Here is a 15,850-nt window from a genome sequence, read left to right on the forward strand (position 1 = left end):
AAGAGTATGTGCTTTGTGAGATGGTAAATAAAAAGGAGGGCCTGTGTGTGCCCAGGGTTTTCCTATAGGGCAAATTCTAGAAGACACTGAAGATCCCCTCACTCCCAGGACCCCTGAATCCCAAGTCTGACCTTTCACAGGGCTGAGGTGGTATCTTCCCTTGAGGAGTAGAAAGTCACTCTCTGGTTGTATGGTTTTATATTGTAGTCTTAAAAACAAATGTGTATAATATTTGTATTACTAAAACCAAGTAAATGTATCTATTACAAAAAGTCAAATAAAATTCTGAGACTTGCTAAAAATAAAACTAAAAAAATAACTAAAGGGTTCTTATATTTTCTGTTTTGGACAACAGCCAGCAGTGCTCAGGGCATCCTTTTGGCTATGTGCTCAGAAATCACTACTGGAAGAGCACTGGGCTACCATATGTGATAGAGAGATGGAAACCATCTTGTTAGTGTGCAAGACAATTGTGCTTCAAATATATATATATATATATATATATATATATATATATTCTGCCCCAAGGATTTCTATATTCTTCTATTCTTCTTTGGGGGAATTTTAAAAATTGAGATTCTGTACTTTATAATGCTATTAATTATGACTTCTCATGTACATAATTCCAACACCACACCAATTATCAGTGTGCCTTCTCTTTTCCCAAGGACCCTAACACCCCTCCCTCTCACTACTCTCTAACTCAATTGCGTGGATCAGTTCTCCCATTTTCTTTCCTTTGGCCCATTGTTGCCACCTTACTGTGTATCTTTAAGTACTTTATATAAGTGTAATAATTCTGTGGGCTGGAGCGATAGCACAGCATGTAGGGCATTTGCCTTGCATGCAGCCAACATGGCCCACCCAAGTTCGATTCCTCCGCCCCCTCAAAGAGCCCAGCAAGCTACTGAGAGTATCTCGCCTGCATGGCAAAGCCTGGCAAGCTACCCGTGACCTATTCGATATGCCAAAACACAGTAACAATGAAGTCTCACGATGGAGACGTTACTGGGCCCGCTCCAGCAAATCGATGAACAATGGGAGGACAGTGACAGGACAATAATTCTGTAGCTATCACTTTTAACTGACTTCACTCAGAATATTTCTCTATTCTTAAGCCTTGTCCATGTAAGAGTGGAGGTGTCCCTAAAATACTTCAATTTTTCAGAGCCCATTTGAAATACTTTTCTAGTTTTGAAATGTAATTGCATATATAATATTGTATTTGTTCACAGGTCACAACTTAAAGACTGAATATATGTATATATTGTGAAATGATCACCAATTATGACTTATATTTATGATGCTAGGTTAGGTCACCATTTTTCATTTCTACAACCATTTGTATATATAGTCAGATACAGAATGTGTTTACAAGTCACGGTCACGGTCCTCCCGTTGTTCATTGATTTGCTCAAGCGGGCCCAGTAACGTCTCCACCATGAGACTTGTTGTTACTGTGTTTGGCATATCGAATATGATGCGAGGAGCTTGCCAGGCTCTGCCATGCGGGTGAGATACTCTTGGTAACTTGCCGGGCTCTCTAAGAGGGGCGGAGGAATCGAACTCAGGTCGGCCATGTTGGCCGCTTGTAAGCCAAATGCCCTAGCGTTGTGTTATTCCTCCAGCCCTGTGTTTACAAGAAACTTCTGAATACCACATTATTAATAGTTACAGGTTAGTCCATGGTAGATTGTAGTTGGCTGGCTTTGTTACTGATTTTGATCCTTTTATAAGTTTGCCACAGAACAATGTTCAGGTCCAAAGAGAAAAGCAGCAGTGGTCTATGTTAGAGTATCTGCATCTCGGATTTGTTTTGGTGCTCATGTGGGCCTGGAATGGACCAGAAATTCTATTTAAGTCTCTCTTTTTTCTCTTCTTCCCTGTTACCAGAGCACAGCAGTGCCTATTCAGAATTTCCATCCTTCTTGTCTGTCATGGAACGTGTGTGCATGTAAGATGAAGTATTTTGTGTTAGAGGGGAGTGGAGAAGGGCAGTCTTTTAAGGACACACTATTAGTGATTGATGACTGAAATTAGAAACGTGAATTCAGTTTTGTCCTTGAAGGATGAGACTGATATCTGCTTTCACTATGCTTGTTTGGACAGCCTTTTCAACAGTTCAAGAGCATATTCAGCTTCCTTGTAACATCTTCAAGTTGACCTTAACAGAGTTATCATTAACAAAATATGTGGTCATCTTTAGAATGACATTTGAGAAAGCAGCTGTTAGTACATTATTCCTTTCAAATTCTTCTGCCAGTCATTCCACCAGTTCTCAATTTATTTGTACCCCCAAGAACCTCTTAGTAAAATGTCAAATTTGTAGAGATTCTGCTAAAGCCTTTACAAACTACATATCTTGGGAAAGTGGCTTCGTTTCCTTTTCATCAATGTTTGGAGGGCAGACAACAGCCTAGGGACCATCAAACTTACACTGGGGGAAATGATCATATCAGGATTTTTCCAGATGGCTTGAAATGAATGCAGGTGTGCCTGGAACTCTGCCATCTCTCCTCATCCTGAAATGGTAGTCAGTAAATGTACTTTTGGTAAACAATTTGAATTTTAAATGTACCAGTGGAATATGCTAGTTTAAAAAAACAGAGCTAGGAATCTGTTTATTCAGCAGATAAGTATCCTATTTTCTGAAGTTGGAATTTTTATTGGGGTTCCCTAGATTCTTAAAGTGGTTCCCGAATTGTCATCACAACAGATAGTTATGGTAAGTAGCAAAACTTACTTGGTTGGTGTGAGTCATAATATATATAGACAAAAGACAAGAGGAGAAAGATTTTTATTAATGGGATATTTTGTGTGTGTGTGAGTGTGTGTGTCTGTAGCAGGGAGAAGTGAATAACATGTCTACAATGTGGCACGCACTTTGATAAATGTTTTTCATGTATTACTTCAGCTAATTCTCATATTAACTCTGAGGAAAATACTATTCTTCTCTTTATTTCTTCAAAAGTTCCCAGTGGAAATTTGACTCTAGGTAGTAGGAGACCAACATCCACATTTATCTGGGTGACCTTAGGCAAATCACCCCCATCTGGGCCTGTAGTTTCCTCCAACTCCCTATAAAATAAAACATTATTTTAAAAGTATTTTGGTTGGGGCTGGAGCGATAGCACAGAAGTTTGAGTACTTGCCTTGCACGTGGCTGACCCAGGTTCAATCCCCAGCATCCCATATGGTCTCTGCCAGGAGTAATTCCTGAGTGCAGAACCAAGAGTAACCTCTGAGCATCACCAAACCAAAAAATATATATATTTTTGACTGTGACCATCGCGATTCTATGTGTCTCAGAAACTTCCTACTTTTAGTTTTACTTTTTGTTTGGGGGTCACACATAGTGATGCTCAGGGTTACTCATCGCTGTGTACTCAGGAATTACTCCTGAGTAATTGGGTGCTCAGGGGGACTATATGGTATGCTGGGGATCGAACCAGGGTAGGCTGCATATAAGGCAGTGGCAGCTTTATACTTTAATCTATGTGGTGATTCTGGTTTTATTTGCTTCTGGGCCACAACCAGCAGTACTTGGGAAACCATGTGTTGCTGGGAATTCTACTTGGTACTACTTCATGCAAAGCTCTTGAGTTCTCTCCTAGGCCTTAGATGCTTGCTTGCCTTCTTTTCCTTCCTTCCTCCCTCCCTCCCTCCCTCCCTCCCTCCCTCCCTCCCTCCCTCCCTCCCTCCCTTCCTTCCTTCCTTCCTTCCTTCCTTCCTTCCTTCCTTGTTACACCCAATGATGTTCAGAGGTTACTCCTAGCTCCGCACTCAGGAAACAGTACTGGGATGCTCCAGGGACTGTATGGGATGTCTCCAAGTTGGCTGCTTGCAAGGCAAGTGTCTTATCTTTTGTACCATCTCTCTGGTCCCTTGATGCTTCCCCTGCCCCCAGCTTCCCTCCCATTGTCCTTTTGATGCTCTTTTTTAAGGAGTTAAAACTCAGTTTTCAACAATAATTACTGACTTGAAAGTAGGCCTATTTCAAAATAAAGTTCTAAGGTAGAGACTGAGCTATTGTCATACTTAGATGGCAGCTTACCATGGACAGTGCATTTATTTAGTTTTTGCTTGTCATTAGTGCTAGTTTTTGAAAAGGTTGATAAGAGTTCTTGACACTCTTTAAAATATTTTTATTAAGGCATCATTGTTTACAAAGTTATTCACAATAGAATTTTTAGCATACAGTGCTGCAACACCAGTATCAACTTTCCTCCACCAGTGTTCCCAGGTTCCCTCCCACCCCTTGGCCTGCATCCTTAATATGCACACTTTAAATTTAGCTATTTTTGTATATTTTAATGCTTTCAGTGTTGTTGGCTCTGTGACTTAGATATATACATGCACATCACACCTTTAGACCACCAATATGCTCATTACTCTTAAAATACTTTGTTCTCACTAGCTTTTATTTGAAGATAAATTGATAATCACAATTTTCATAATTTTTCTTAACTATGTTTGATTTTTATGTTTTTATTACTCCAAAATACTGTTCCTATTTTCTGGTATGGCATAGTTTCATTCATTAACCACAGATGTTTATTGAATGTCTACATTGTACAAAATATTTTCTAAGCACTGGTAATAAGGTCAATGAACAAAACATATGCATAATCCTGCCCTCATGGTGCTTATATTTTAGTGACTATTGAATGCAGTAAATAAAATATAGTAGTATGTTAAATGATAAATTCTAGAGAGAAAATGAAACAGGGTGTGGGAATATGGATTTATAAACACGGTTGCTTGTTATCTCCCTGGGAAATCAGTGTTCAAGCTTAGGTAACAGGAAAATTCTTATGTAGGCAGTTAAGCATGAACTTTGGAGTCAGTTTATGCCCATTTTAATTTAGAATTCAGAACCTAGTTTTGTAATCTTGGTCAAATTTTCTTTTCATTTTATCTTCTATTAGTGATGAATTAGAGAATCAGGACAATTAGGAAGATAGAAAACAAAGAGGATTTAATCTAATTCAATTGTGGAAAATTCAATAGTTCACATGAGACTGTCACATCTATATCTGGAACTGGGCCTGAAGTCAGCAATATCCAAGGTTGGAAAGATGGAGGTACAGTATAGGAGAGCAAATGAGAACTTATGAGGACCAGCTGTACTCTTCAGGACTTTCTGGAATTCATGAGGACAAATAAGAATTCACATCAATCTCTCAGGGCCTCTTTGCCACTAACTTCAAAGATAAGAGTTCCTGAGTCAGTAGGAGATCCCATGGGAACTGGTAACATTGGGGCCTAAATGTGGTGTTTTCTGCCAAATAGGGAAGTTGGTGGGGGAAGTATGATAATTGGTACTCTGAAACTGCTCTGTGCCAAAAACAACAGACAGAAGAGACAATGTGCCTAAAGGTAATCACACCTGGTCCCCACATTAGCCATTCAGGTGTGTGAAGATGATGGCTATTACTTCAATTGCATTCTCAAATCTTATACATTTCTTTCATGGCCCACTAGACTTACTGTCATTGTCACTGTCATCCCTTTCTTCGTCGATTTCCTCGAGCAAGCACCAGTAATATCTCCATTTGTCCTAGCACTGAGATTTTAGCAAGTGCCACATTGGAGGCTCTTTCAGGATCAGGGGAATGAGACCCATAATTGTTACTGCGTTTTGGCATATCAAATATGCCATGGGAAGCTGGCCTGACTCTGCTGTGTGGGCAGGATACTCTCGGTAGCCTGCCGGGTTCTCTGAGAGTGAGAACTAGACAATTAGCTAATCCCCCCAAAAAAGCCCCAACCCCCCAAAAAACCTAAAAATCAGTCTTTAATGTATTATTAAAATAGTGGTGATGGTTAATAGTACAAATGAATTTGATAAAATTAAACTCTGGTATGATAAATTTAAAAAGAAAGTTATTTTTCATAGAAGTTTTATCTGTCGTATCTGATATGTAATACAAGAAATCTGGAGAATGTCAGTAAAATGTGCTCAATGAATAAAATTCCCAGTTAGTGCTGGGTGGAGTTTAGGAGATGCTGCATTGTGGCACCGGGAATGCATCTTCAAAACCCACCATGTGGATTCACGGGAAAGGAAGCATTTAACGTGCCCCTGTCCACTTCTTCCTCTGCCAGGTGAGAGCTGACACTTCGTGCCCAGAGACATAGCCTTATAAATTTGTTGAAAGTACATCCACAGAGAAAGGAAAGAATTCAATTCATAAATGGAGAGTCTATCTTCATTCAGCGAAGCCCAGTTTCACAGTCACAACACAAGCACCAGCTCTGCCCAAGCAGAGTGGAGCCACCTGGGTCCACTTGTTTGTCTGGGGATCGTAGGCCTCCACCATATTCAGGCACGTCTGTCCATCATATCCCTCTACAGCATACAACTTATTGTAGGTGTTCCTGATGACGCTCATGGACACCACTGCAGTCCACATTATCGGTTTTGGGATCATATCTCTCCACGCCGTCCGACAGCCCTGAGGTCAGGTTGGAGGCAGTCGTGTTGTGGCCACCGATGATGTAGAGCAGCCCGTTCCACGTGTCAGCTCACGCCACCATGCCGCTTGGACATCTGTGCACAAGTGTGTTAGTGTGAGGATCAATGTACTCCACTGTTTTAAGGCAGGAACTGCCGTCGTGACCATCAACTGCATAAAGTTTGCACTTAGCACTGCCACACCTACTGTGCTCCTTTGACATAGTGGCAACAAAATTCCACTGGCGCAGTTGTGGATCCCATTTCTCCACTGTGTTCAGGTAGCTCCAGCCATTGTGCCCGGCCATGGCATACATGGGGTCTTCCAGCACATCCACACTGAGGCCATGCCTGTGTGTGGACATGGGTGACATCACGCTCCATGTTTTGGTTTTGATGGCGACCATGAATGGGAGGAGGTTGCACTTCGGTGTAGCAGTGCTGGATGACAAGCTGTATGTGGTGGGCAGGAGAGATGGGCTGAAGACTCTCAACACTGTTGAGTGCTACAACCCCAAAACCAAAACGTGGAGGCCTACTAGATTATGGAAGGGAAAGCAGAACCCCCCACCTCTAGCTTAGACATGACTCCGTTTCTTTTATTTTTATTCCACTTTCTTTCACTTTTGTTGTTGTTGCAATGACTGGAGGTTACACATACTTGTGGTGCATACACATTTTGTTGCATTTCTCTCACACTTTAGCTGTGGTGTTTGCCAGGGTTTCATTCTTTAGATGTGGTGTTTTCACACACTTGATTGCAATGTGCCAGAGATCACACACTTTGGTGGTGTAAGGGTTCCAAATGTTGCTAGGATTGTAAGAAATGGTGATGCTAAAGATCAAATTTGCAACCTCACACTTGCAAGGCAGGTGTTTTTGAAAAACCACTGAATTATATCTAGACATGAGTCTCTATTTTGCGGTGGAGGGGGGAGTAGGAGGTTTGGGTCAAATCTAGTGGTGTTCGGGTCCTATTTCTGCCTTTGTGCTTGGAAGTCTCTCTTGAAGATGCTTAGGGGACCATATGTGCTACTGGAGATTGAACCAGGGTGGGTCAAATGCAAGGCAAGCATCTTGACCTCTATACTATCTCGCTGGCTCCTGATTCTATTTTAGTGGGAATAATAATACCTAACTCATAGGACTCTTGTAAAGAATTAAACACCAATAAAATTGAGGCCCTATTAGCACCACTGAGTGTAGCTCCTACAAAGTAAGTCATTATACTTCCTCAAAGGTCAGGGAAAGGAGCACTATAACAATGGTGCAGAAAACTGGTCACCCTGGAGGAGGATGAGGTGCTAAGAGGAGGTAAAGTGATATTCATGATATCCTATCAGCAACAGTATTGTAAATAATAAAGGGAAAGAAAAAAAGGATGAAAAAGTGTCTCAGTGGGGGTGATTTTGGTGGGAGGGGAATTGGGGACATTAGTGGAGAGAAGTACACACTGGTGGAGGGATTAGTGTTGGAATATTGTATGACTATAACTCAATCATGATTAACTTTGTAACTTTGTAACTTTGTAATTCATGGTGATTCAGTAAAAATTAACTAAGATGAAATCTAGGGAAAACTGTCTAGCATATAATGGGTTATGAGTAACTTTTTCTTCCTTTTTGTATCTTTTACCAAGGAATAGCATAATTTCAGTCTCTGGAGCCTGTAGAGAAGGTTGCATTGTTGTTGGTTTCTTTTTTGAGGTCCTGTGAGGGCTATGGGAGAGCCTTTCTATCATTAAGCAGTTGTCAGACTCAGAGGATGTGGAAGAGAAACTGAAGTAGATCTTTGAAGATACATTAAGCACACATATATACAACGGAAACAAGTTGTCACAGAGTCAAATAATGTGAAATCTGGTAGGAAATTAGGAGATCAACTTGTTCCGTACCTAATTTTCACGGATGTGAAGACTAAGGCTCAGAGGGAAGCAGTTAATTTGCTAAGGTCATAACTTGTTTGACCCTGGAATATTTTTCATAGTACTTTAGAGAATTCTGGAGAACTAGTTAAATTATTTGATATTGTTGTTTATGTCATCTATTTTATTATAAAGTGTCCACTATGACACCCCCATGTGAGAAAGTTTTTGAATAAAAGCTAGGAAAAACTACGTTTATCCTGATAAAGTGGTATGTTTTATTTCTCATGCAAATCTGGTAAACGATCTTGTGGAAACACAATCTTTTTGCATGAGTTGCCAGAATGGTCACAGTCAAATTTGCAGCTCTAAGTTTATTAACCATGGAGGCTTTTATGACTTGAGAATCTTTATCCTATTCTTAGATCTGATAGTTGCTTCCTCGTCTTAATTTTTATTTAACATAAATTTTGTCCATAATATGCTTTAGTTATTATTTTACTTAGTGGTATACAGAAGAATACAAACATACAAATAGAGAAAAACCTCTATTATTCTCTGTGGTACATTTAATCACTGGACATGTAATAAGTTCTAGTCTAAGCTCATTTCAAGAGACTTAGAACTTCAGTTTCCTTTCATCATATTTGATGTTGTAACTTCTGACATACTAAAGAGGATAGCCTTTATTGGTATCTGAAACTAGTATCATGATTGTCCTTTTTTGTTTTTTGCTTTTTGGGTCACACCCGGCGATGCTCAGGGGTTACTCCTAGCTTTGCACTCAGGAATTACTCCTGGCAGTGCTCAGGGGACCATATGGGATGCTGGGAATCAAACCTACGTCGGTCATGTGCAAGGCAAATGCCCTATCCGCTGTGCTATCACTCCAGCCCCATGATTGTCCTTTTTAATATAAAAGTTATTTTGGGAAATTGTAAAAGATTCAGGGTGATTTGGAAAAGGATTTTTACTCAAGTCTTGGATAGGAAACTAGGGTTTGAGTAAGTTTTCAGATATGTGATGCAAATGTCCTTCAAGTAAATTGTTAAATATTAAAAATAATATAGTAAAATTGACAAAAAGTGCAGGAGTACAGAACTTCCCTGAATTGTAACATATGTATAGATTCACATTACATTTTCCCAGAAAACTCTTGTGCTATCCTTCCATAGTCACATGACTTGATTTTATTTATTTTAAAATCATTTCCCAAATATTTTCAGAGAATAGTATAGAGAAAATTAATTTTATTTGATCATTCACTTTAGATTCTTTATTGTATCTTACCACGAAGGTAGGTTCTGCATGCTATTTGAGGTGTTTCATATTTTGACAAAGGATTCAAGGATGTTGTAATATGGTTGGCAAGATAAGCGTATGAGAAGTAATTAGAGAGACAACTATTACACTGCATGAACAAGTGCTAAAAATTTTCAAATTTCAGGAGATGGGGAAGCATTTATCCATGCTAGAATATAGATTTCTGGACATGAATGACGCACTACTTGCTTGTGTGAAGGCAGATTAGGATGTATTTTGAGAAATAAAGAGTTAAGTTTTACCCCTGAATGTGATATATTAGACTAAATAGATGAAAGGTAATCATATTCATGTAAGAATATTTACAAAAGTCTTTAGAATATAAAGTCCAGGAAGTCTAAGTGCAAAACATTAGTATTTTACTTTATAATACTTGGAGAGACATGACTGCCAAATGGCTTTGCTTTCTGTCCAGAGAAATTTAATGAAGCTGACATCCAGATATCTATTGCAGAAGTCTGACTAGTATTTTCCATTATGAATACAGTGCATGTAAATTTTGAACATATGGCTCCCATCAGTAATCTATGAGGAGGTGATGGAATGTAGGTTGGGGAAGACAAGATGAAGGCCAAATCTCTGACTCTGAAGTGAGAAGCAGCTGGACACCATATGTGTGTGTTTAGACTTGGAGCCAGCTTTATGTCAAGGGAATAGGCAGTCACCCAAGCCTTGTGATTTGTAGGGTGTGGGGAAAGGATCTGCCTTTGCCAAATTCTTCCCCTACAGGCAAGTCCTAAGGTCTGAACTTCCTATTAGGGAAAGAAACAAAATATTGTATTCTAGAGTTCCACTTTAAAATATTGGGTGCTGGATGTAGAGAAATACTATCACATTAACATGGAGATAGTTATTAGTTGGTTTGGGACATTTTATTTAATTAGCTTAGCAGCTTTGAAGGGAAGAATAGGACTCAGGGTATCGTGTGTGTGTGTGTGTGTGTGTGTGTGTGTGTTCGCATGCACACGTATGTGAATGTATGGTAAAAGTATTTTTGCAAAGGCTTACTAGCATATTACATTAACGCACATGGACATCTTTCAGTAAATTGTCTATGTGTTTGGTGTCTGCAGTGGTTAGTTCTCCAAGGTATCATGTCTCCCTAGTAGCAGCTGGTATAAGGTTAATTAAATTGTGGCCAAATAACAAATTAACAAGTTATTTAAGAAGATAATCTTTTGAGACATTGTTGACCTGACCACCTCAGAGTGCTTGCTTAAACAGTTTGCAGCCAGTCCCAACAGAAAGTGGAAACAAATTCAAGGGTGTGAAACTCATGATGAGAGGAGAGATTGGTCGCTAGAGAAGTTGTCACGTCTTTACAAATCACCTAGATATTTAGGTTATAAGCAGGACTCTTTGGTGTGTATGATAAAAGCCAGAAGCTCCAAGATTTCCAAGCAAATGAATTGATAAGGAAAGCAAAACTGTTTTCTTTATATCCTATACCCTGGCATGCCTTGTAGGATGCAAGGCATCCTGAAAACTGACCTTCTCAAAACAAAATTGCTTCTTCGGTCTTCTTTCTAAGCTATTTTTAGCAATCTATCTAACCTCAGAAGCTGGGAGAATGCATAAAGCTCCCTCTCTTTTGAAATAGAAGAAGCTCTGAAGATGGGCAGGATCTCAAGAAATACTGGACTTAACTTTTTGAAATGTTTAAGTAAAACCAATTTAGAGACCTTTGTTTGTTTTTGCGCAATACGTGGTGGTACTTAGGACTTACTCCTGGCTTTACTCTTAGAGTTAGCTCCATTTTTTCTCCTACTTTCCCCCAACACTTATCCCTCCTCTAGTGTACATTTTCCCAGTACCAGTGTCCCCAAGTTCTCTCCCATCACCCCCACCATCCCTCTCTCTGTTTCTCTCTGTGTCTCTTTTTGGGATTTGTGGTTTGCAATATTGATACTTAAATGTTATTAAGAATATCCCTTTACCTAATTTTAACACTCAGATCTTGTCCAGTGCAGGGATCACTCTTAAAGAAACTCATGGAACCATGTGGGATGCTGGGGATCCAACCTGGGTCAGCAGTGTGCAAGGCAACTGCCTTCCTACTGTCTAATCTCTCTGGACTCTAGAGACCTTTTTGATCTTCAGAATATAGAGGGAGTGTTCGTCTTGCAAAGTTCTTTTAGAACTTAAAATCTAGAATAAAAATGAATTATATCTATTTGACATAAAATAGCTCATTGATTATCTTATGTTCCTAGCCCACTTTGGTAATTCTACAACTGAATCCACTTTATTCAGAGAAGTATGTACTTTTCAGATTGGTTTGGGGGAAAGAAAACCAACCAAGCCCGATGTGGGTGTGATATTGGCCTTTCTACATTTAGTGTTAAGTGGAAAATTCAGATTTCTCCTCAGTTTGAGTCATCTGAAAAAATTGGATTTGCTCATTTACAAGTGGAAAATTTAATGTGCCCATTAGTGTCTTCAGATGCTGACATTTAAAGGTGAAAATGATAGTGTTGCTGGAAAGGTATGCCTGGGGATTATGATCTTCATGGTGCCGAGGCAGAGAGCTACCATTGTGGTTGTGTAAATTGGCTTTGGTCAAAGGCAGATGCAAGGGTTCCGGTGTGGTTTCCCATAGATTGAGAATGGAAATTTCCCTCTAGAGCTGTGAGCATATTACTTATGAGCGATTTTACATAGAATTCTTGAGATCTGAGACCTATTTTCTTCCAAATTTGGGGCACTATCTAGGGATAAGGGTCTCACCAGCTTTCTTAGAATCTTTTCCAATTCAAGGGAAATAAGATAAAAATTTCCAGTCATGTCACTTGTTCTTGAATTTTGCTCATTTCTCCTTGGTCAGGGTTTAATTTACATTGAGAATAACTTCTTCGCATCGTCCTCATCAAATCCCTTCATGGCTTGTCGATCCATATTCCTCAAGTCTTCTCTACGCTAATTAAGTTTCTGTAGTGACAATATAAGCTTTTCTCAGTTCACTGCAGGAGAAATGAGTCTTATGGTTTCTGGCTTTTACAATAATAATGTTAACAATAATATTAGGTAAGTCAGTTTTTAGAAAAGCTAAAACTTATTGAGTGCTTACTAATTTGCTAGGCAGAGTACTAAGAATAGCACATTTTTATCCTCTCAACAATTCTGGACAGGAAGAAATAATTTTCCCTTTTCAAAATTTTAATTTAATTTATTAGAGTTTAGTTAGTTACAATAGTGTTAAAGCTTATACTACCAATAAACAAAATTACTGTGTCCTCCCAGCACCAAAATCCCTATGACTCTCCACCACTGTCCTTCTGTCACTTGAAGTCTGGTCTTCTTTCTCCCCTTCCCAACTTCCCACTGAGGGGTTATTTTTATTCCAAGGCCAAGGGTTTGCCATACTTTGCTGTTTTAAAAATTTGAAAATATGTGCTGGAGAGATAGTGCAGCAGGTAAGGCATTTGCTCTGCATGCATGGACCCAGGTTTGATACCCAGCACTGCGTGAAGTGCCCCTCAGGCCTGCCTTGAGTGGTCCCTGAGTGCAGACCCAGGAATAAGCCCTGAGAACTGTCAGATGTGGCCCCCAAACCAAAAATAAATAAATAAATAAATAGATAATGGAAAATAGAAACAGAGTTAATTTGTCTGTGGTCACACTGTTTAACCCATATCTTTCTATGATGCTCTATAACATTTCTAATCATTAAGACAATTCTAGTTTTCTTGTTTGCATATATTTTGACTATATAGTATATGTATACAGGTTTACATATACACATACACATATATATGCAGGTAAATATGCTAAAAATCTGCATGCTACTTTGTTTTTCACCATACTGAAATGGTGATACTTTTAAAAAACGAGACTGACCTTCATCTGTGCAGCTATTGTTCCTTTAGGAATATTCCATTTCTCTTTTCTATTAATACACTGCCTTGAAGAACATATTAGTTCTATGAAGAATGCTACATTAAGTTCCAAAGTGTTGAAGCCAAAGGAATTTAAATGTTTTCACCTTTATTCTAGTCACATGTCATAGTTGATAAAATTTTACAGTAGTTCCTATTCTGTGCATGCCTCTTTGTCCTAGAGGTTGTCAGGTGGCACTAAGGGAACTATTTGCACATCCCCAGTGAATAAACCCTAAGTCCCTTTGCGACCTTTTATGATCTGGTAGGAAGAATAAGTGTAAGCGTACATTATGGGTGAAAACATACCACACAACTTGTAGTGTTTGTGCACTTCCATCTGGAAAGTACATTTCCAGAGTTGTCCTTGTCCTTAGAGGACTGAGGGAATTCAGACAGCAAGTTACATTTTCAGGGGATTTAATTGAGTCTGGGAAATCAAAACACCGGGATAAAGCATTTGTTTTAGGATTTGACAGCAGGGAGAAGTAAAATGGTTCCTAAGGTAGAAATCATTAGTTTTGTGCTGGAACTGAACTGGTGGTCCCTGCTTGGCTCCATTTTGTGCCATGTTAGGCTGGAGACATTTGGATCCTCAGCCTGACTACATTTTTTTGTTCGTTTGAGCCACACCTGGCAGTGCTCAGGGCTTACTGCTGGCTGTACACTTATGGATCATGTCTTGTAGGGATTGAGGGATCATATAAGGTGCCAGAGAACAAACCCAGGTCAGCTGTGTGCAATGTATGTGCCCTACCTGATGTACTGTCTCTCTGACCCCCAGCCTGACTACTTTTTGAGGTGTGTGCAATCTAGGGCAAGTTAAGTCTTCCCTCTGGGACTCAGTTTTATCACTTATAAAGTGGGGCTGAGACTACATCTACTTCATGAACTTGAGATGGCTAAAATGAGTAAATATAAAACTGAGAGCCAGGAATGGACCTCAATGGTAGAGTGCTTGCCTTACATGTGTGAGACCCTAGGTTCCATACCTAGCTCTGCTAGAACAGAATAGAGATAAGAGATTGAGTTTGTAAAGTGCATTTAAAGTCCGTAGAGGGGATTAGAAATGTTACTTAGTAATAATTACATTTTACCTAGAGTTCAGTCTATATGAAATTTACTTATTAGTTTTCTCAGAAACTAGTATATTGCTTTCACAAGTTGTCTCCCAGTATGGCATTGAAAATACTGTTTTTTCATGATAATATTAAGTTTAGCTGCTGATCTTATTTCATCTCAGCTATTCCTTCATCCCATTTCTAAACAAAGCTAGGGATGTGTAACCCCTGGTTAAAGGCACTGTGTATAATTCTCAACTCTTATTGTCTTCTCTATGACCTACCTACTTCTTTGGTGCCAAAGCTCATGGATTGCACTTAATAGGTAACCCAGGGGAGTGATTTCCAAAGTTTGAATGTATGGACCCTCAATAGTGGGGGAAATAGTAGGTATTTATATTGTATTTATCTTTACAATTATTTTATGTTAAATAAAAATAAATGATTATTATTGATGTTTAATTTTTAGATGGACATTGCTTGCTCATAGGCCATTTGTTGGGTTAAATGTGCACTTATGACCATCAGTGTTCTGATGAAAGAATCATTGTCACAATTCAAAGTGGTCATCAGCAATGATTTCATTTGATTTTGTTTTAGCATATTGTAGCATAAAGGGAAAAGGATACACACACATACACACACACACACACACACACACACACATATATATATATATTTGCAGTGCTGATGTTTTTTGCAGTGTCCAAATCTCATGCTTTCAAGGCATGCTCTTTGTCACTGAGACACATTCCTTTATCTGCTTGTATAATATTCAATGATAGATCTTTTGACTATTTTGTAAGAATGATATGGGAATATTTTTTACTTGTCATCTCTTTTAGGCATGGCAATTTCAGGCCACACCCAGCATTTCTCAGGGGCTATTCCAGCTTCTGTGCTCAGGAGTAACCCCTGACAGTGCTCAGGGGATTGAACCTGGGTTGGCCACATGCAAGGCAAACACCTTACCTCCTGGATTCTCTCTATGGATTCTGTAGTAGTCATTCTGAACTAAATCTTTTAAGTTGTTTAACTTTGGGGCAGGGAAGAGAGCTCAGACGGCTAGAGCACAAGCTTTGTAAGGGGGATCCCAAGGTTCATCCTCCTCAGAACAGCATGGTTCCCCAAGCACTGGGCCAGAGATAGCTCCTGAGCACCACTAGCTGTGGTATCAAAACCAAATCAATAGGTTGTGAACCTTTAGAGGTACATTTTACATCAATAGGTTGTGAACCTTTAGAGGTACATTTTACTCTTTGAAGCAAAT

The 15,850-nt window shown here is 39.3% G+C and overlaps 1 pseudogene; it reads right to left on the reverse strand.

Annotated features, from left to right (window-relative positions):
- Positions 1–6,212: 6,212 nt before the first annotated feature.
- LOC130017019 (kelch-like protein 5) lies at positions 6,213–6,864 on the reverse strand (annotated as a pseudogene).
- Positions 6,865–15,850: the final 8,986 nt, after the last annotated feature.

This window comes from Sorex fumeus, unplaced genomic scaffold (assembly GCF_029834395.1).
Source record: "Sorex fumeus unplaced genomic scaffold, SorFum_2.1 ptg000171l, whole genome shotgun sequence".
In the NCBI taxonomy this organism is placed as follows: domain Eukaryota; kingdom Metazoa; phylum Chordata; class Mammalia; order Eulipotyphla; family Soricidae; genus Sorex; species Sorex fumeus.